Source organism: Schistocerca americana, chromosome 3 (assembly GCF_021461395.2).
Source record: "Schistocerca americana isolate TAMUIC-IGC-003095 chromosome 3, iqSchAmer2.1, whole genome shotgun sequence".
NCBI lineage: Eukaryota > Metazoa > Arthropoda > Insecta > Orthoptera > Acrididae > Schistocerca > Schistocerca americana.
The window spans coordinates 506,918,531-506,942,047 of record NC_060121.1 but is presented as its reverse complement, the minus strand read 5'-3'; the positions used below and the strand labels follow the sequence as shown (position 1 = coordinate 506,942,047).

General features: G+C 42.1%; 1 pseudogene; it reads left to right on the top strand.

The window, feature by feature from the left end:
- Positions 1-1,017: 1,017 nt before the first annotated feature.
- LOC124608382 lies at positions 1,018-1,135 on the top strand (annotated as a pseudogene).
- Positions 1,136-23,517: the final 22,382 nt, after the last annotated feature.

The window sequence follows — 23,517 nt, the reverse complement described above, 5'->3', positions numbered from 1 at the left end:
TTGTGCCACAAACGTCTCTTCTCCCGAATCATATTCAATACTTCCTCATTAGTTATGTGATCTACCCATCTAATCTTCAGCATTCTTCTGTAGCACCACATGTCGAAAGCTTCTATTCTCTTCTTGTCCAAACTATTTATCGTCCATGTTTCACTTCCATACATGGCTACACTCCATACGAATACTTTCAGAAATGACTTCCTGACACTTAAATCAATACTGGATGTTAACAAATTTCTCTTCTTCAGAAACGCTTTCCTTGCCATTGCCATTACTCCTATTAGGAGATCAAAATAGCGAATGCAAACGGGGAACATCTTTCTGTTGCCAATGAAAAAAATTGAGGTTTTTCTGAGCCTCTTGAAAGGTCTAAAAAGCCGTTTTAGGAGGCAGTACGTTCTTCTCCAACATTTCCCTTTTAGTTCGTCCACAAGAAATATTTGAAGCCGTAGCAGAATCTTCGAAAAAGTGTGGAACGAGCTAATTTCCGCTATCCATACTGCAGTAACTGTGACTGTGTTTCACTGCATGATACACCAAAGCCAGTTCACTTGAAGCGACATTGATGTTCCGCTGTATTCTTTCTACTTGCGAAGTAATTCTGCAGTTTCTTTGATTCAACACTACATATTTCTTTTAATTCATGTCCCTTACATTCTGAGTGCTGACGGAAGTCGTTTTATCTTTCGTAAGAAATGGTAAAATCCTTTCTGCGTGAAACACAAAATGCCCGATAATCGTTTGGTCCCGGTTTAACCGAAGAAACGTATTTTCCCATCTTCAGATACGTTTCAGTGTGTTTACATTTCAGTTTTTTATTTGGGGGAGTCTTGTGCGAATCTTCAGTTACACTTTCACTGATCCTAAAACAAATTAAAACAGCCGCTTTACTATGCTGATAGGTAAATTGCCTTGTCTGACACTGATGGTGAAAATACGAAATAACGTTTTCCGAAAGTGCATTGTAGGGATTTTAGTGTTCATGTGAGGAACGTATGTGTAGTAATAGAAACGATTGGCAACGGCGTTGCCGCAGTGGATACACCGGTTCCCGTGAGATCACCGAAGTTAAGCGCTGTCGGGCGTGGTCGGCACTTGAATGGGTAACCACCCAGGCCGCCATGCGCTGTTGCCATTTTTCGGGGTGCACTCAGCCTCGTGATGCCAACTGAGGAACTACTCGACCGAATAGTAGCGGCTTCGGTCAAGAATACCATCGGAACGACCGGGAGAGCGGTGTGCTAACCCGACGCCCCTCCTATCCGCATCCTCCACTGAGGATGAGACGGCGGGTCGGTTGGTCCCAGTAGGCCACTCGTGGCCTGACGACGGTGTGCTTTTAACAAAAAAATGTTCAAATGTCTATGAAATCTTACGGGACTTAACTGCTAAGGTCATCAGTCCCTAAGCTTACACACTACTTAACCTAAATTACCCTAAGGACAAACACACACACCCATGCCCGAGGGAGGACTCGAACCTCCGCCGGAACCAGCCGCACAGTCCATGACTGCAGCGCCTTAGACCGCTCGGCTAATCCCTCGCGGCGTGCTTTTAAGAGATACGATTAAATAAAACTTTTGGTAATACAATAAATGTTTAATCACTACGGATGTCATCAACTGAAAACAATCTGTTGTAATCACGAAGACAACCAATTGAACCGGTAAGTCTCAAGCAGATAATGGCAAAACGCCGGCCCCAAGCGCAGAGTGTAGTCTGACGCAAACAGTTATGCAGTTATTCTCAAGAACTGACTGGTTGTGTTACCAACTCATATCCGTAACCACCATGAACATTCATTATACGTACAGGGATGCAAACAACCATTTTATTGTTCCCTGGCGTTTATAAAGTTCCTCTGAAATTCAGGAAAATATTGACACGAACACGAACTCAAAAAAAAATTATTATTAGTGAGTCCACGGTAAGAAAAAAAGGAGTACCAAAATTAGATGACAAAACAGATAAACCGGAACAAATGGTGAAACTTGCAACCCTGTAAACAACATTAATGAAGAGTGTTTCAATCACCACGTATTCTTGCCACATCTTGTACCTCACAAAGTGACCTCGAAGTTCATAGACAAAATTTGGAGGTTGTTTAGGAATACTTTTTGAGAATTTTGTTGGAAGGTTACATAGTAACATTACAATTATGATTTATTCGGTTTGTTACCTCATTTCCTTTGTTTCTGCAAAAATACCTTCAAAACAGTGAAAAAGCCTGTAATATGCAACCACCAGCTCGTACAATACAAAAAACAGTAAGGCAACAACCCTCACACAGATGCAAAAATACAGCAATGTGGTTGTTGCTGCGGGAACGCCTCGGCTTAGTGTCGTCGTGCCACCGTTCCACAGCATTCACTGAACCAATAATCAAGGCGCATGTCGACCAAAACTTCACTAAGAAACATATCCACATTGCTGTGCAGCACTGTTAACGTAGAAATGTCAAAAACGCCACCGGCGGGACAAAACCGAGCAGTACTGAATGCAAGCTTGAGGGCGAAGAATAAAATGGGCGTTATTGTTGCCTACACCAAGTACCAAATCGAAAATGCTTTTTTCCTAACAGGCATATCGTCGATAACAGATCTGATGTACAGATGTTTTCAGTGTAATGCAAATCTGGAGACTACGGATCCCTTACACCATAATACTCAGAAAGTATCCCAGAATAACTGAAATTTTTACGCTGGAATTCGGCTTTACCCTGTATATCCACTGACAGACAAGAAAATATAAAATTAGTATCCTTTCAAAGGCTAATCTAATCTTTCTAAAATGCTTACTTGCACCAGTGACAAAAACAGAATAATACAAAGAATAAATATCATTAAAAATACAAAAGCTTTCGTCGCCATAATTAGGTCTGGATAACGTCGAAAAATAAATATACTGCATAAGATGGTGAAGCACTCTAGACGAAGTCGTGTGATTGAGAGTGTCACTGCGGGTGTAGCCACAAACGAAGAGTGAAGAATAAAGGACTGTGTCGTCCTGGGTGTATTACACTTGAAGTGTTTCCGGGATGCGCTGCTGCTTTGCCGTTCACACATTCTGCTTGCTCATACTACGACAGGAAATCAGGTCCTATTATAATACGTACGTGAGAACCATTATTCTACAAGTATTTATTTCCTTTGAACAAACGATAACTATAACCATAAAATAGTCCATCCTTTTTGTCGACTTCTTTAAGTGCTACGGGCGTACATTTAAACCACCTGAATTAGTCACAAAGATGTTTTTTCTAATTATGTACCGGCATATGCTACCGATACGATGACAATGTATGTAAGCACAACTCAACGTTAATTGCTAACTTTTAACAATCTACCTTATGAAACGTAGCAAAATATAGGGTGTGCGCCAACTGCGTTGCAGGTTTCCAACTTAAAGTGGTAACTGAATGTTTCGTCTAAAGAAACTTATTAACCTCGCTATCATGTGACTTTATGTAATGGAGAAAGTAGTTTGTGGCATCCAAGAGAAAAATGTGAAATATCTGTTGTAGTGAGTGTAGAGAACATCACTCAGTACTTCATTAAAAGTCGTTAATATTGTAATAGTAAAGTGGGTGGATGGTACATTCCAACACCGCACTGCTTTAGTGGATGTCTAAGAACTCCTCTTATGGCTTGAAGTGGAATACGAGTCGCCATGTGACCCTCCCCCACCACCCTCCTCATCCCACAAGCGCAGAGCCGTGCCACAGCTTCATGTTACGCCACTTGGAAGAAATACTTAGAACCAAACAGGTCTCGATCTTCCTACTTGTGAGTTCGTTAGTAGCGCGATGCCAATGCACAGAACCAACAAAGCGCTCTGTATCAATGGTAATCATTTAAAAGTTACACCACCCTTCGCCGGAATTCGTTCGAGTAAATTCAGATCCAACAAAGATAAAACGAAGTGATACAGTAAACAAGATTTACGCTCATAATAAGTATTGATTCAATTAGGAGGAAATAATGATGAGATGATTTCATTAACAAGTATATGGTTAAGTCACTAAATTCTATCAAGCGGAAATATGAAATTAGAAAAAACGAATTTTGCTGTGTATTAATTTGAAGGGTGCTCAGTAAATTCAAAAATGTTTAAGCCATGTAAAAGCCACACAGAAAATAAATACAAAAAGAAAATGCAACTTCCTTATTGCGAGAAAATCAGTATTTTATAGCCATGAACTGAGAAATTGATTTGCCACGTACTTCTAATTTGAAATGAAAGAAAAGTGCCATGTACACATACTCTACACATCCTACAGAAAGTAAAATATTATCAACAGATTATACACAAATATAAGAAACACATACCAGGCACAGCTGAGTCCGCGTCCTTTGACATTGTTTACTTAGTGTACGAACATACCTGTAAAGAAAAGAAAAACAGTTAAGTGCAATTAATTTCAACAAATTAATTTAGCTAGAAACACTCGCAATTAAATATAACTGCCTGAATTTCAATATGAAAATGAAGATTCAAAGAACAATGAGTCTAAGCGCAGTCTGTAACACTTACAATCGAACAATTTCATCAAAGACAAAACAATCATATTCGATGAAATACGAAGCGAAAGGAGAAGATCCGAGAAAAAAAAAAAAAAACAACGGTCGTCGAAATAATATGTCCTGACAAACATCTACAGCTAAATGATTACTCTAAAATTCAACATCAAGTGCCTGACGGACAGTTCATGGAACAACCTTTCAGTGCACTCTCGAAAAGCGCGCGAGGAAAACGAACACTTAGATCTTTCCGTGAGATATCTGATTTCTCTTATTTTATTATGATTATCATCTCACCCTAGATAGCTAGGCACCAACAAAATAATTTCACACTCTGATGAGAAAGCCGGTGATTGAAATTTCATGAGAAGGTCCCGCCGCAGTGAAAAACGCCTTTGTTTTAATGACTGCCAACTAATTTCGTGGATTACATACGTGTCACTCTCTGCACTATTTCGCGATAATACAAAATGAGCTGTTCTTTTTGAACTTTTTCGATGTCCTCCGTCAATCCTATCTAATGCGGTTCCCACACCGCACAGCAATACTCCAGAAAAGGGCGGACAAGTGTAGTGTAAGCAGTCTCTCCGGTAGATCCGTTACATTTTCAAAGTTTTCTGTCAATAAACCGCAGTCTTTGATTTGCTTTGACCACGTGATCGTTCCAATTTAAGTTATTCGTAACTGTAATCCCTAAGTATTTAGCTGAGTTTACAGCATTCAGATGTATGTGATTTGTCGTGTAAGTGAAATTTAGCAGATTCTTTTTAGTGCTCACGTGGATGAGGTCACACTTGTCATCGTTTAGAATCAATTTGCCACTTTTTGCACCTTACGGATATCTTGTCTTAATCATTTTGCGATTTGTTTTGATAATCTGATGACTTAATATGACAGTAAATGACAGCATCATCTGCAAACAATTTACGAGGACTGCTCAGATTGTCTTTTAAATCGTTTCTGTAGTAATCAGGAACAACAGAGGAGCTACAACACTTCCTTAGGGAACACGTCAGGCATTACTTCTGTTTTACTCTATGACTTTCCGTAAATTATTTTGAACTGTGACCTTCCTGACAGGAAATTACGAATCCAGTCACACAACAGGAACCATACTCCACACTCACGCAGTTTGATTAGATGACCCTTGTGAGGAACGGCTCCGAAAGCCTGCTGGAAATCTAAAACTAAAGAATGAATTTGATATTATCTGTCATTAGCAATCATTACTTTCTGAGAATACACACATAGTTCAGTTTCACAAGAACGATATTTTCTGAATATGTATTGGCTGTTCGTCAAATCAAATGGTTCAAATGGTTCTGAGCACTATGGGACTTAACATCTTTGGTCATCAGTCCCCTAGAACTTAGAACTACTTAAACCTAACTAACCTAAGGACATCACACAACACCTACTCATCACGAGGCAGAGAAAATCCCTGACCCCGCCGGGAATCGAACCCGGGAACCCGGGCGTGGGAAGCAAGAACGCTACCGCACGACCACGAGCTGCGGACGGCTGTTCGCCAACATGTCGTTTTCTTCGAGGTGATTCATAATGTTTGAGCACTGTGTGTGTTCCAAAATCTCATTGCAAATCGACGTTAATGATATGGATCTGTAATTCACCGGATTACTCCTATTTCCTTTCATGGGTTATTGTGTGACTTGATCTTTAAGTATGCACCGTGAATTGCAAGTACAAATTATAAATACACCTTCCAATTAAATATACAAGCTGAGCACAAACTATCCTATTTTAAACTTTGGAAATACCCACTAAATTTATTTAATTCCTGGATGAAATTGATGCGAATAGCTTTGGTACAGCTAAAAAGTGAATATGAACGGATGACTGCTACCTCTTCTAGGAAACAAACAGTAAATCTAAATACCCACAAAAACGTGACTTTCTATAAAAGTCGACGAAATAGCTCAGAGCAACTACGTTAAAATTGCTTTATTAGATACTAGACGACATATATCCACGAACCTACTATGCTGTCATAGTAGGAGGAGTGGCGCGTCCCAGGTGGCGGATAGGGAAGTCCTCACCGGTTTACTGGCGGACTTGAGTGAAATACAATAGCTCTCGCGGACCAAACACACCCTCTGCGGTTAACAACCGGAGTTGCAAATCGGAGCTTGCTCCAACTAAGGTTGACAACCTTCGACAGTCAAAAATGGAAAGGTCTTTTAGGAAAAAAATTCCACCGTCCTGCTCAAAAAGGCAGGAAGAGGCTACATCGGATTCGGTGGGTAGTCAACTAGAAGACAGCAACGAATCGGAGCGTTTGCAACCATCCAAATGCACACTAAAACACAAAAAGAAGATTAAACATGAGCAAATAAATTATATAGCAACACACAACATAAACTCACTACTTCAGACCGGAAAACTCAAGGAGCTCACAGATGAACTAAATAAACAAAAAATTTTAATAACAGGGATCCATGAAATGAGAAACACCACAGAGGACCCATTCGAATCACAAGGATACAAAATTTATAATGGGAAACCAGGACCGAGGGCAATGAAACAATGTCCCCAGTTTGGAACAGGGTTTTTAGTAAACATAAAAATAATAGATTCAGTAACGGATTTCCAAGCAGTATCACTAAGAATTGAGACTCTAAGCTTTAAAACAATGAATAAAACCTATACAATAATAAATGCTCATGCCCAACAAATGAAAAAAATTGTTTAACAAAAACAAAGGAAGAGGTAGATAAATTTTGGGACTTTCTAGAACAAACTGTGAACAGAGTAAATAAAAAGAATGTAAAAATCTTATTGGGAGATTTCAATGCTCAGTTGGGAAAAGAAAGGAAATATAAAGATATAATTGGAAAATGGAGTCCACATAAATTTGCAAACAAAAACGGTCAAAGACTTGTAGAACTCTGCAGAGAACACAACCTTATATCTAAATCAACATACTTTAAGAGGAAGCCAAGTAAACTTAAAACATGGAAACATCCAGACTGGAGGAAGGGCGAGTGGCAGCTAGACCATGTCTGTATGGACAAAAATTTTCATAAGGAGATCCACAATGTTAAAGTACTGAGAGGAGTAGACACAGGCTCAGACCATTATATGGTTAAAATTAAAATCAAATTCACACCGATAAAGAAGAGAACCGGAAAAACTAATAAAATAAAAAGGAGGTTTGACCCACATCAGCTAATTAAAAATAATAAGTACCAACAAATAACACAAACCATCAAATTAACAGATGATCTAGAACAACTAGTGCCTAATCTTAAAAAAGAAGCAGAGAATCTAGCTCCCTTGAATCCACGAAGGAAACATGCATGGTGGACATCAGAATGTGACAAATTCCATGAAGATGGACAGCAAGCATGGTTGAAGTTTCAAACACACAAAACTGAAGAAAATGCCATCAACCTAAAAAATGAAAGAAAAAAATTCACTCAAAATATTAGAAGAATCAAGAGAGGATTTCATAAAGATATTATAAAGTCTATAGAAGGTAATTATCATAAAACCAACTCCAGGAACTATTACAAAATCTTTGGGAAACAACTACAACAATATGAGGCCCCTACACTAATACTGAAAGATGAAGACGGAAGAATGACACACAGTAACAAGGAAAATGCAGAAATCATGGCAAAAGCATTTTACAAACTTCTGAATTGCGAGGAACCCAAAGAACCCTTACAAATCAACATAAATACCCCAATAAAAACCAAACCTAACAAACTAGACCCTCCAACTTTCCAAGAAGTAGAAGAAATTCTTAAAGAACAAAAAAATTATAAGGCATGTGGAGAAGATCAGGTTTTTGTTGAAATGTGGAAATATGCAAGTGACACAGTCAAGACCTCCTTACACATGGCTCTAACAAAAATTTGGATAACAGAACGATTTCCCGAACATTGGACCACAGCTATCATCCACCCACTACACAAAAAGGGAGATAAGAGCAACCCAGACAACTACAGAGGCATCTCTCTCCTAGATTGCACATATAAAATTCTATCCAAGATCCTATATGAAAGAATCAAGGAGCAATTAGAACAGGAGTTAGGGGAATATCAGGGAGGTTTCAGACCATGGAGAAGCTGTGCAGAGCAGATAATTAGTTTAAAATTGATTATGGCATACTACAAGAAACGGAACAAACCTCTGGCAATAACATTTGTAGATTTTAAGAAGGCATATGACTGTCTCCACAGACCTTCAGTATTAAAAATTTTAAGAAATCTAGGACTCCATCCAAAACTAATTAAAATAATACAACTTACTCTAACCAACACCTAATCAAAAGTGAAGTTTAGAGGAGAAATTTCGGAATCATTCCTCATAAAAACAGGCTTAAGACAAGGTGACTGCCTATCACCATTACTTTTCAACTGTGCACTGGAATACATAATGAGAGAATGGTACAAGGACAATCGAAAGAGGATAAGAATTGGAAGTGCAAAAGATGATATTAGCTTAAACTGCTTGGGATTCGCTGATGATCTTGCTCTCCTAGCCAACACCGTTCAAGAAGCCAGGCAACAAGTGAAATCACTACAAGAAATAGCAGAGAAAGTAGGCCTTAGAATATCATTTGAAAAAACGGAGATTATGCTAACTGATCCACCACTTGCAAACAAAATTACAATAGGAGAACAGGAAATCAAAATTGTTGATAAATTTAAATATTTAGGCGAAATAATAACATACAATCTAAATGAGAAGCCATCATGGTAAAATAGAATAAAAAAACTGAACTATGCAAATTACATTACCAAAACTACATACAACAAAAAAACCTATCTATAGATGCAAAATTAAAACACTATAAAACAGGTACACAACCAGAAATAACATATGCACCTGAAACTATCTTCAAAACAACTAATATAGCAGAAATTGACAGAATACTAAAAATAGAAAGAAGAATAATTAGGACATGTATAAATAAACAGTATAAAATAAATGGACATTGGAGAATAGCATCAAATGAAACAGTGTATAAGAAAATAGAACCAGTCACGAGCACAATCAGGAAGAAACGCATCTCATTCTTTGGACATCTGATGAGAACTCCAGAAAACAGAATTAGTAAAAAAATAATACAAAAATTGTGGAATAGCAAGAGCGACATTAACTGGATCACAGAAATTAAGGAAGATATAAAAGAACTTCAAATTACAGTAGATGACCTTAAAAACAAGACAGAGAAAACCAGAATACTGCAAGACCCGCAAACCAGACTACAAATGAAAATCAATAAAAGGAGTACAGGAAGAGTTGTCTCAGATGAAGAAAGAAAGAAAATATCTGAAAGAATGAAGAAATATTGGACAGACAGAAGAGCAAAACACCTTTCATATGAGAATAGCCTCTAATAATTATATTACCTAAATATATTAAGTTATTGTCGAACCAAATTGTGTCCGTGTGTAACAACTTGTTTAGAACTTTGTATTTTTTACTACAGTGGTCCAATGAAGGCCATAAATAATAATAATAATAATAATAATAATAATAAAATAGACGACATATATGCAGACAACGATTCAAAGAAAGTAAAATGGATATTTAACGTTACAAAGTTCCGCAAAGGTGTGGACAGTTTTGATATGTGATACAATGACTACGGTACGCAAGTATCGCGTCTTTCTTATCTATACATGAAGTCTCTCCCCTTAAATTAACACAGATTCCTTCTCAAGATTCTCCTTTCGAGAATCATAGCTACACTCTAAAGATAAATCCTACACGAAAATGAAGTAGTCGCTATCCCTGAAATGCTGGCTCTCGTGACAAAACCGTGACGTTGTCAAGTGTTTGTTGCCCTCCAGAGAAGAACTAATAGCAACAGTGGTGCACGCAGGAAGCCTCTGAGCTGCCGTCCGCACGGATTACTGGCGGCAGTCGTAATCTTCTTAACGGCCGGCGCTGGAATAGGTCAGATGTGAAAGCACCAGTGGCAGACGAGTCGGACTCACCGTCACTCATCCGCTTTGAGAAGGCAAGCTAATGTACCGTCTCATTATTATTGTAACACCCAGTATACGCTCACGAGACATTTCTAAATTAGCCTTGTTTCAGCACGATTAAGTTGCTTGTTTTTCATTCGATTTCAGGCCACTTTTCCCGGTTTTTAGTAAACAATTTCCAAATTCTTTATTTAATGTGAAAATCTGTAACATAACATTCTCTGGTATGACAATAAAATTTTTTTCCTAATATTGTGTCAACCCTGTCTCACTCCCTTCCCAACCACTGCTTCCCTTTCGTGCCCCTCGACTCCTGTAACTGGTTTGGAGGGTTGGGAAGGGAGTGAGACAGGGTTGTAGCCTATCCTCGATGTTATTCAATCTATATATTGGGCAAGCAGTAAAGGAAACAAAAGAAAAATTCGGAGTAGGTATTAAAATCCATGGAGAAGAAATAAAAACTTTGAGGTTCGCCGATGACATTGTAATTCTGTCAGAGACAGCAAAGGACTTGGAAGAGCAGTTGAATGGAATGGACAGTGTCTTGAAAGGAGGATATAAGATGAACATCAACAAAAGCAAAACGAGAATAATGGAATGTAGTCGAATTAAGTCGGGTGATGCTGAGGGAATAAGATTAGGAAATGAGACAAAGTAGTAAAGGAGTTTTGCTATTTGGGGAGCAAAATAACTGATGATGGTCGAAGTAGAGAGGATATAAAATGTAGACTGGCAATGGCAAGGAAAGCATTTCTGAAGAAGAGAAATTTGTTAACATCGAGTATAGATTTAAGTGTCAGGAAGTCGTTTCTGAAAGTATTTGTATGGAGTGTAGCCATGTATGGAAGTGAAACATGGACGATAACTGGTTTGGACAAGAAGAGAAAAGAAGCTTTCGAAATGTGGTGCTACAGAAGGATGCTGAAGATTAGATGGGTAGATCACATAATTAACGAGGAGGTGTTGAATAGGACTGGGGAGAAGAGAAGTTTGTGGCACAACTTAACTAGAAGAAGGGATCGGTTGGTAGGACATGTTCTGAGGCATCAAGGGATCACCAATTTAGTATTGGAGGGCAGCGGGGAGGGTAAAAATCGTAGAGGGAGACCAAGAGATGAATACACTAAACAGATTCAGAAGGATGTAGGTTGCAGTAGGTACTGGGAGATGATGAAGCTTGCACAGGATAGAGTAGCATGGAGAGCTGCATCAAACCAGTCTCAGGACTGAAGACCACCACAACAACAACAACAACAACAACATTGTGTCAACGCTTATCTTTTCGCGCTCATTTCTGGCCGTATGCTACGTAATACCGTTTCGTTACTAATGGCGTTACAGAACGTGTGAGAAAATCGTAACCAGTTCATCAGTTTTCCTCTAAAGGTTGAAATAAAACCGTCTGCCATAATCTGCTGTTCTACGTCTCTACTGACAACACTGTATTCCCCGCCTCCTTTTATACTGGCAGGTTGCCTGGGATTCCGACGTGTCCTGGGGTCCACGCAAACACCACCGAACGACGGGACCGTTCGACGGCATAGATGCACTCCTGCATGGTCGTTAACAAAGGATGACGAAGGTAGCACTGGTCGATAGCTCGTAGGTTGCTCAGAGAGTCAGTACAAAGAAGAAACGACTCCCCAGGGTAGGAACGGATGTGCTCAAGAGCACGTGATATAGCCACCAGCTGTGCAGTGAAAACACTTCAGGCATTGGGCAAGGAATGCTATACAATATGTTCTCCATGGACATACCCGAAGCCGACGTGACAATCAGCCATCGAGCCGTCGGTGTACGCCACTACATGGCCTCGGTACATAACAAGAATCGAGAGGAAGTGACAGCGGACAGCCACGGGGTGAACTGAGTCCTTTGGGCCATGTGAAAGGTCAAGGCGAAGCCGCGGCCTAGGTGTACGCCATGGAGGTGTATGCGGATGGACCTCGAGTATTGGTGGTAAAGGCAAGGACTCCAGTTCTGATAGAAGGGATCGGACGCGAACTGCGATTGTAAGCCCTGACCTGGGCCGCCAATACGGGAGATGAACCTCCGTAGGTGGGAAAAGTTGCGCACGCCTGACCTGCAGTGTAGGGACTCCGGCCTCTGCCAGGACGCTGCTCACCGGACTCGTCCTAAAAGCTCCCGTCGCTAGTCGAACGCTACTATGGTGCACTGGTCGAGTAAGCACAACGCTGACGGCGCCGCCGAGCCATAAACCAGACTCCCATAATCAAGGCGGGATTAAACATGGGCTCTGTACAGTTGCAGCAGCGTAGAGCGATCTGCACCGCAGTTGGTGTTGCTCAGACAGCGGAGAGCATTGAGGTGTTGCCAGCACTTCTGCTTAAGCTGACGTCGGTGAGGAAGCCAAGTCAACTGGCCGTCGAAAACCAGTCCCATAAATCGATGTGTCTCCACTACAGCGAGGGGATCGTCAGTAAGTAAAGTTCTGGTTCCGGATGAACGGTACGACGCCGACAGAAGTGCATAACGCACGACTTAGCGGCCGTACGTGGGCTAGAGCCCATGACTGCGCCTTGTGAATGGCTCCCTGTAGGCACCGTTCAACAACACCAGTACTGGTTGAGCAGTATGAAATGCAGAAGTCGTCTGCATACACAGAGGGTGAGACGGACGGCCCTACAGCTGCTGCTAGACCGTTAATGGCCACTAAAAATAGAGATACACTCAATATAGAGCCCTGCGGGACCCCATTCATCTGCATATAGGGGGAATTATTGAAAGGTGGCTACACTGAGTCACAGCGCCAGAGATTGCGCCAAAGATTCCGCCGCCTCCACTGGGCAGTAGTAGTTCAGAGGTTGCCGTGGGCAGTACTTGTTGAGAGGATGTCGAGAGCAGTACTAGTTCAGAGGATGTCGAGAGCAGTACTAGTTCAGAGGATGTCGTGTGCAGTTGTTCTGTTGGGCGAGAGAGTAGATGCTGTTCGGTTGGTGTAATGTATAGATGGAAGATGTTGCAACGGTCACAGTGTATTTTTCGTCAATATATATGGAGGTAACAAAAAAAAAAAATTCCACATTTCCTTAATGACAATGCCTCTTGGTCACAGGTTCAGTCAACAAAGCATCTGGCTCGTGTTCATGTATTAGATTTGTAATTCTGGTTTCTATGTGCAATTATAGTATTTCTGGTTTTTCAATTAGTTCATCATAAATGGTGTTTAAAATTTCTTGTAGTATTGAGGAAGAACCGTGCCAGATACATGTACGTTGAATCACACTAACACACACAGAACAGTTACACTTGTGCTTTGTTGTTTCGTAGCTTTTATAGTTGCAGGGGACTTAATTGATCAATTGTGTTAACGGAAATTTCCTGTAAGTCTTTATTGTTATTTTATGCAGCCACATTGCGTACTAATACTACTCAGGGCCAACCGGTTACGAGACTTGGTAACCGGATACACAGCTACTAAAATTATTGCACTTTAATTAAGCCCCCATGCACGTGGCGACCGCTGCTTCGGATCGTCCCTTGGAATTCTTTTGATAGTAAAAATAGCAGACAGTAGTATTGTTGTTGTAATTTGTAGTTAGTAATTGTAGTCTATATTTCATGTGTAGATTTGGTAATTGAACATTTGTAGTTGTCTTGTCATTCTTCTAATGATATTTTTGTAGGATTTAATTTTTGATGTCTCGTACACGGGTTTGACAATTTTGCACAATTGTGAAGGATTTAATTGTTCGTTAATCGTGTTTGTCGGGCAGCATTTGGTGTGAATGGTATTGTTGGTGATAAAGTGTTATACTGTGTGCAATTTTCGTATAGTGACGAGTTTTGTATGTCATGCCATCCAAAACCGGCGTCGAGGCAACTGTTGTTGACGGCCCAGACGAACGACAGCGAACGTACCTCCGCAGCAGCTACCTGGTCGATGTACTCATGCTGACTGCTGTTCATCGGCGACAAGGTTGGAGTTTGCACGCTAAATACCGCAACTGGACGTCCACTGAGTGCCGACAAGTGGCCTTTTCAGAAGAATCACGTTTTATACTCCATAGAACAGAACGCGCGTGCAGCGTGAAGCGTCTGAGAGCAATACCCTGCAACAATCGTCGCAAGGATCCAGGCCGGAGAAGAGAGCGTTATGTTCTGGGGAAGGTTTTGGTGTAATTTCGTGTGTGATCTCGTCATTCTGGAACGAAGGGTCAACACAAGTATGCATCTATCCTTGGGAAAACCTTCACCCCTTTCTTCGGAACGATGGTATCTACCAGCAGGACAGTGCAGTGTGTCACATAGCTTGCAGTGTACGCGCGTGATTCTAAGAACAACAGTACGTGTTTACCTTACTCCCTTGGGCACTATATAATGATGATTGGTTTTTGGGGCGTTCAGCTGCGCGGTTATTAGCGCCCATACAAATTCCCAACCTTCGCTCAGCCTAATCTCGCCACTTTCACGAATGGTGATGAAATGATGAGGAAAACACGTACACCCAGTCAACTCGAGGCAGGTGAAAATCCCTGACCTTGATTACTAAACTCCCCGAATTTAACCCAATCGATAATCAGTGGGTCCATCTCGGTAGGACCGTACACGCCATGGATCCTCACCCGGGAAACCTAGAGCAGCTGACCACGGCACTGTAGTCGGCACAGCTGCTTGAGGAACCTCATCGACACTCTTTCTGCATGTCACACAGCGGTTCGCGCTGCAAAAGGTTGTTCTGCAGGCTTTTGAGAGGTGATCACATTAATGTGACTTGACACTGTATTATTCATCAGACTTTTCACGGATGCTATGATTACCTATGATGAAGTTTTATGCTATAAAAATGGAGTAAAATGAAGTTAGATATCGAAAAAGATAGTCTAGTTCAAAGCTGTTACGTATACAAACGTAAAAACTTAGCACTACAATCTTAATGAGTCACACCCAGAATCAGAGCCGTTTATACACTAGGAAGACCTAGGAGTACGAAAGAGTGGAGGTATGAAGTGCGATGATCACATAAACTCACTTGTATGTAAAGCGAACTTCAGGCTTGGGCTTATTTGTAGGGTACTGGTACACTACAGTCTGGCTACAAGAGATATCGTGAACATTTGTATAGCCCACACTAGAATACACTACAGGTGTGTAGGATCTGGAGGAGGAGGAGATTAGTGTTTAACGTCTCGTCGACAACGAGGTCATTAGAGACGGAGCGCAAGCTCGGGCGAGGGAAGGATGGGGAAGGAAATCGGCCGTGCCCTTTCAAATGAACCATCCCGGCATTTGCCTGAAGCGATTTAGGGAAATCACGGAAAACCTAAATCAGGATGACCGGAGACGGGATTGAACCGTCGTCCTCCCGAATGGTGTAGGATCTATATCATATCGAATCGAAGACAGATACTGAGCGTGCACAAGGAAAGACAGCGCGAATGCTCTGAGGCTTATTTGAACCGCAAGAGACTAGCAGAACTGATGAATAATTTTAACTGGTAAATACTCCATGAAAGATGTCATTGATCTCCCGACAACCTGCTTACAAAACTCTAAGCATCTACTTTGGGGGCTTAAACTATAAATTTTCTTCAGCCACCTACACGGGGTAACAAAAATACGAAAACACCAAAACCTACAACACATTACATGCCTAACACGGTGTAGAGAACCTGTTGGCATTCAAACAGCCTCCAGTCGTTTCGAGATGGATAAGTATGGGTCCTGTATGGTTTTCAAGGGAACCTTATACCATTCTTTCAGTAAAATAGTGGCAAGTTCCGCTTAACGGTGATGGAGGTAGATAGCGATTAAGCACCGTTCTCTCTAAAATAGAGAACAAAGGCTAAATAATACTGCGATCTGGTGAGCGTGGTGGCCCGGGCAGACGTGACACGTCGTCCTCGTGCTCAAAAAGCCAGTTCTGGAAGATGTGAGCTGTGTGAACAGAGACGCTGTCGTCTTGGAACATAGTATCAGCACTGGGGAACAAACACTGTATCATAAGGTGGAGTTGATCGGCAAAAGGCCGCATAATCCTTGTCAGTAGAGCGACCTTGCAGAGTAAGCATGAAGCCCATGTAATACCACGATATGGCTGCCCAAACCACCACCGAACCACCGCAATGTTTCACTCTTGGGACATAAACTCGGGCACAAGTTGGAAGCAAGGTAAAACAAGACTTATCGGACCAAATTTTCTTCCATTGCCCCATAGTCCAGCCCTTATGGCTTCGGCACCACGTATTTCATTTCTATACACATTTTCATCACTGATAAGTGGTTTCGGAATTCCAGCTCGCCCTGCAGTACTCTGCTTCTGCACTTCCTTTCGTGTTTTTTTTTTTGGTGCTGCTATGACTCAGTGAGTGACGTTTTTCCGCTTTCCCTGTATGCAGTATAAATCTCCGATCAGTGCCTCTTGAAACACCGTACACGTCGGCTGCTTTGGTTACAGAGGCACCCACTATACGAAAATCAACACTTTACCCGCGTTCGAATTCACTTTCTTTCGACATAATGCACTCACGATTACACAGATCACCGTTCCGACGAAGACTGACATTTGCACCGTATAAAGAACATTGCACAGGCTTCGTTCGTGTCAAATACAAGAGTGTGACGCCCAGGCTTGGCTAGCATCTGTCTTTATGTTCAAGCAGACATTTATCGCGGTGTTCCATATTTTTGTGCAACTCCTGTATGTATTTTCTTCTCAGTCTTCTTTCCCCCTTTCCTATTTCTCTACGGGTTCGGCGTTGTTATATGGGTTGTGGCAATTATGCGTGATAACTGATGGTCGGATGCCTTCCCTACTCCACCGTCCTCCACCTGCCCCCCCCCCCCCCCCCCTCCGTTCGGGACATAAACTGTGCTACCCATCCGTCTGCCTCTACAGTAAATCTCATGTTCAAGTGTGAGAACGTTTTCTAAATGTTTGGGTAGCGTATATCTGAGGCGAACTTGGGAACCAGACTTTTATTTACGTAGCTGGATGCGAGAAATCGCCAAGAAACCTCATCCAGAGTGGCCAGCTGACCAGCCCCCGTCGTTAATCGCTCGCCTTCCCCTATCCCAGACGGTGCGCCTGATAATCATACAGATAAAATTAGTTATGCGGATGCGTGGTGTCTGTTCTTTCGGATATGTCGGAAAGAACAGATACCACACGGAATCCACTACTGTGATACATATTATGTAAATTGAGGGTCAGGGGGAATAAAGGAAAGGAAAAGTAAGGGAAGGAGCTATTGATGTCAGCTGCATCGGGACTTTATGTGGAATCAGTGGCGACGAGTGAAAAATGTGTGCCGGTCCGAGATTCGAAGCCGCTACCTCCTGCTTATTAGGCAGTTGCGAGAAACACTGTGTCCGGATGGCGCAGTGGTTGACGGAACTGCCTAGTAATCAGGAGCTACCGTCTTCGAATCCCAGACTGGCACACGTTTTCGCTCGTCGCCACTGATTCTGCTTGAAGTCCCGATGCATCTGACATCAATAATTTCTTCACTTTCCTTTCCTCCCTCCTACCTCCACCCTCAATTTACGTAATAGATAAAATCAGACTAATAACGCTTCGTAGAATGGTGGACCCCCAAACATTCTTTGCACGTTCCTCTATTTAACTGAACAGGAAGCAATTTAAGTTTAGAACAATAAAAAAGCACCCTCTGCTTTGCAGAATAGAAATGCAGAGATAGAGCTGCTTCTGTGATTTCATTTTTGGTGCCGTGTTTATCAACGAAAAATCTAACGTTCCTAAAGGGCGATATTTACTTTCATTTCCTGTCGGCAGTCAGTGCCCCTAGCATTTCCTCTTCCTCACACAGAGCCGTGCGCGCGGGTCACGGAAGTCCTGTACACAGACGAGTGTTTATGCGCGGCACATGGGTGCTCGCCTGTGTGGTCGTAGCGGATGCCAGATGAGGCTACACCGCAGCTATCACAGCGATTCTGCTGGAAGGCGCCGTAGGTAAACGGAATTATGGCTACCGCACACAAGGCGCCTAAGACGCGCTTATCTCCTTAAGAGCCGCCCGCAGCTTACGGCCTTGGCTCCGTTGGACGCATGTTGCTGGCTTCCCAATTCGACCTTTCTAGCCTTACAGAAGCTGCTGAACGTAACTGGGTACATTGCACGCAAACCACGTATGGAGTGGTGGAGATAGTATTAACGAAGACGGGTGTAGAGCCAGGGGTTTTATTTCGAAATTAGTTTCTAGTAAGCATGACAAAAATAGATGATACGGGCAACGAATCTCCCACGATGAATATGACGACACCTGTCACCTAAAGTGCCTTGGACTATCGCCATTTACTTTCATATACTGAGAAAAGCCTTACTTTATTCGCGTCAGAAAGGCACATTAGACTAATCAAGTCGATAACGAATCATAACTACGTCTTGAATAGCTCAACACAGGAAAAAATGTAAAGATCTATATTTCAGACAACGAATCATCCGAAAATAATTAAAAATACATACAAAACAAAAGCGTTTAATGATTATACCTCGCAATTTCGCGAGAGAAAAATATTCACACAAAAATAAATACAAAATTAAGGCTGTTTTTTTATGGCGACATGTGAACAAATTAATACAAAATATGAGGCTACAGCTGGAAGTGGCGCAACAGCCAGCTAATTACAATTGTGTACACTTAATGGGGTACAAAAGACGTTTCACCATGCGAACTTTTGTCTAAGGTTCTGTACATCCACTGTAGGTGGGTCTCCTCTAGAATGTCCCGTCTCTTAAGGTTTGTCTTGGATCTCGCTGCCCGTTGAGTAATTTCCATACAATCCATGACAAAGAGTTAGTCTTTCTTCGAGGTGTGTACTTTCCAGATGGTTGTTTAAATCACGCTCCGTAATACGACTCTGCTTTTCTATGCTTCTGCGTTAAGAGCTGCTGTAGTGAATCCGACATCACCTCGACTGACGTCAAGCAACAACGATCTGGGAGAGGGTAACTGGGTCAGGCGAAAACCATGAACTTCTCGCCAGCCGGTGTAGCAGTGCAGTTCTAGGCGCTTCAGTCTGGAACCGCGTGACCGCTACGGTCGCAGGTTCGAATCCTGCCTCGGGCATGGATGTGTGTGATGTCCTTAGGTTAGATAGGTTTAAGTAGTTCTACGTCTAGGGGACTGATGACCTCAGATGTTAAGTCCCATAGTGCTCAGAGCCATTTGAACCATGAACTTCTCCGGCTATGCAGCAGTCTCCGTCGCATGTCAAGTGGAGTTATGCCTGCAAGATCTATAACTTGAAGTGTCGAGGATGGTTTCAGACACCCAGTGACAATCCTACATGTTTCATTTAGGCCACCGTCGATTCATGTCTATTTTGACGTACTATATCAACGAAATAATACATGAAGAAAATTATAGTTTGTCCAACTGTCAACTACTGACAACGACTCCGAGCAGATGAAAATTACTTAACAGACAGAGAAAGTTTTCTCTGCGCACTTTTTCGTGACTTGTCTTATCTTTACCAGGGCTTTACGAAAATTACGTAAACTAAACAATGGAAGTGAAACATGGACGATAAATAGTTTGGACAAGAAGAGAATAGAAGCTTTCGAAATGTGGTGCTACAGAAGAATGCTGAAGATTAGATGGGCAGATCACATAACTAACGAGGAGGTATTGAATAGGATTGGGGAGAAGAGAAGTTTGTGGCACAACTTGACTAGAAGAAGGGATCGGTTGGTAGGACATGTTCTAAGGCATCAAGGGATCCTCAATTTAGTATTGGAGGGCAGCGTGGAGGGTAAAAGTCGTAGAGGGAGATCAAGAGATGAATACACTAAGCAGATTCAAAAGGATGTCGGTTGCAGTAGGTACTCGGAGATGAAGAAGCTTGCACAGGATAGAGTAGCATGGAGAGCTGTATCAAACCAGTCTCGGGACTGAAGGCCACAACAACAAACAATGAAAGGCGCTGTAAGAAAAACTACACAACATGCAAAGGACCGGTCTCGATATATTCCTTTTTTACAAAACATTTATCCCTATGTTAGGTAGTTCCCGAGCCAATGTAGGCTCATCGTCATATGGGTGGTATGTAGAGGCACTTAACAGATGCAATTCTCGTAGCTGTGATAGCGGCGACGTTAAGAATTTCCTGAGGTTGGACTTCTAAGTACAACACTTTAAAGCGACCTATTACACACCAACGTGGAAGAGACAGCACTAAGACGCACCTTACGCTCAAGTTAAACTAAGTGCATCTCAGTACTGTGTCTTCCACGCTGGCGTGTATGGGCCGCTTTAAAGTGCTGACTTTAGACCTTCAACTTCAGGAAATACATAGCGTCGCTAGAATCCCTGCTACTAGCTGCACCTGTGAAGTGCCTGTACATACAAACCACACGAAGATGATTCATCGGTGGCTCAAACTACCTAATGCTAGGAAAAATGTTATTTTTATAAAAAGCATTATAAAGCGTCCTGTCGCAGTAATAACTAAAGCATTATCTATGTAAGTATACGTTGTTTTGCTGCTCAAATAAGATAAATTAGGAAACACAGGGGAGCGAACAGACGGGTAAATGTAAATAACTGGTCCAGAAAAACCGCAAAAGCCCGGAAAAAATAAGAGAGAACGATTGAGAGAGAAGGCATTCATCTCGGCCACAGTGCGGCCCTCTGCGGCGGCGTCCGATGGAGAGACGAATGGGCCGACAGGCGCCACCGGCGGACAGGAACCGTCCGTCTGCGTTCCTCTGCGGTGAGCCGTCTGCCGCTGGAATGCGCCACCACGCGCTTCCGTAAATACCGGAGCGCAGCCGCCACTGCCACACCCTGCAGCGCTGCGATATACAACGAGGCGACAGTTCAATGCAGTCGCGGCGACATGGTGGTAGCGTTGGTAGAAATGGCAACAGCAACGGCAATGGACTGTTAGGGCTATCAGCAGCAACAGAGGTGGCACTAGTGCTGGTAGTGATAGCGCCAGTGGTGCTAGTCTAGAAGTGGCAGCATCGACACTAGTTGTGTTGATCGTGGCGGAGCCACGGGCTGTATTGTTGTATCTATTGTTCGTAATTTTGGTGTTGGCGCTAGTGACTAGTGCTAGCAGTGTTGGTATTATCGGAAGCATCGTTTGTGTTAGCAGAGGCAGTGTTATTAGCAGAGGCAATGTTATTAGCAGAGGCAATGTTGGTACTAATGGTGGTAATAGTGGAGGTGCCACACGCAGGACTGTTGGTGGTGCGACTGGTGACAACAATGATGCTGCTACTGGTGGCAGTTCTGCAACACTGCTCGTGCTGACAATGTTGCTGCTAGTGGTGGCAACACTGGCACTAGTTGTGGCACTACTGATGCTAATGGTGATTACACTGGTACAACCACACATGTTATTACTGGCGCTACTGATCAAACTGGTAGTGCTGGAGGGTTGCTAGTGGTAGCAGTGGTGGTGCTGTAGGTGGCTTTGTTGTTCACACTGCTAGTGGTGGCAGAGATGGTGATGGTGATGCTTTTACTGATGATGGTAGTAATACCACTGGTGATACTGTTCTTTGTGGCAAAAATGACTGTCTGTGATGCTTTTATTCTATTGACAAAACAATGGCTTGTCAGACATGGTGGCACTGGACGCCAACAGTGATGGTAATGCTGGTGATGGTTGTTGTTGTTCTTGTGGTCTTCAGTCCTGAGACTGGTTTGATGCACTCTCCATGCTACTCTATCCTGTGCAAGCTGCTTCATCTCCCAGTACCTACTGCAACCTACATCCTTCTGAATCTGCTTGGTGTATTCATCACTTGGTCTCCCTCTACGATTTTTACCCTCCACACTGCCCTCCAATACTAAATTGGTGATCCCTTGATGCCTCAACACATGTCCTACCAACCGATCCCTTCTTCTTGTCAAGTTGTGCCACAAACTTTTTTTCTCCCCAATCCTATTCAATACCTCCTCATTAGTTACGTGATCTACCCACCCAATCTTCAGCATTCTTCTGTAGCATCACATTTCGAAAGCTTCTATTCTCTTCTTGTCCAAACTATTTGTCGTCCACGTTTCACTTCCATACATGGCTACACTCCATACAAATACTTTCAGAAACGACTTCCTGACACTTAAATTTATATTCGATGTTAACAAATTCCTCTTCTTCAGAAACGCTTTCCTTGCCATTGCCAGTCTACATTTCATATCCTCTCTACTTCGACCATCATCAGTTATTTTGCTCCCCAAATAGCGAAACTCCTTTACTACTTTAAGTGTCTCATTTCCTAATCTAATTCCCTCAGCATCACCCGACTTAATTCGACTACATTCCATTATCCTCGTTTTGCTTTTGTTGATGTTCATCCTATACCCTCATTTCAAGACACTGTCCATCCCGTTCAACTGCTCTTCCAAGTCCTTTGCTGTCTCTGACGGAATTACAATGTCATCGGCGAACCTCAAAGTTTTTATTTCTTCTCCATGGATTTTAATACCTACTCCGAATTTTTCTTTTGTTTCCTTCACTGCTTGCTCAATATACAGATTGAATAACATCGGGGAGAGGTCATAATGATGTCAACAGTGACAAAAACAATACACCTGTTGCGCGATAAATGTAGTCTCACTATTGACTGCACTTCTTAATAACACAACGATTCCAATCGTTCCTGTTAGGATCACAATAATATCTAAGTGCATCAGTGCATTCAGAATAATTTTGTGCAGCTTGAAAACCACAAAACGTTTCCACCGTGTGCGAAAAGAAATTACAGGGCAGAGGCTACTTTCAGCCCTACCATCCTGCTGCTAAATAATCTTGGAAGTCATTCCTCAAAGCACTTACTTTCGTTGTCGATGTAAGTGATACCAATGAAATCATCGCTACCATAACTAAGCTAACAAAGGAACTATGTCCAGTCTATGGCAATTCCCTGTCATCTGTGGTTTATTAGTGGCTTAACAGAACTGCAATAAATTGTATTAATCATCATAAATTTTACAGACTGTAAAATTGGACCTAGTGAAGTAATGATTAATGTCTGTAACTGTATGGGTTGGGGCGATTTCCCTATTGTCTATCAATAAATTGGTTAAAGAATTCTTTAG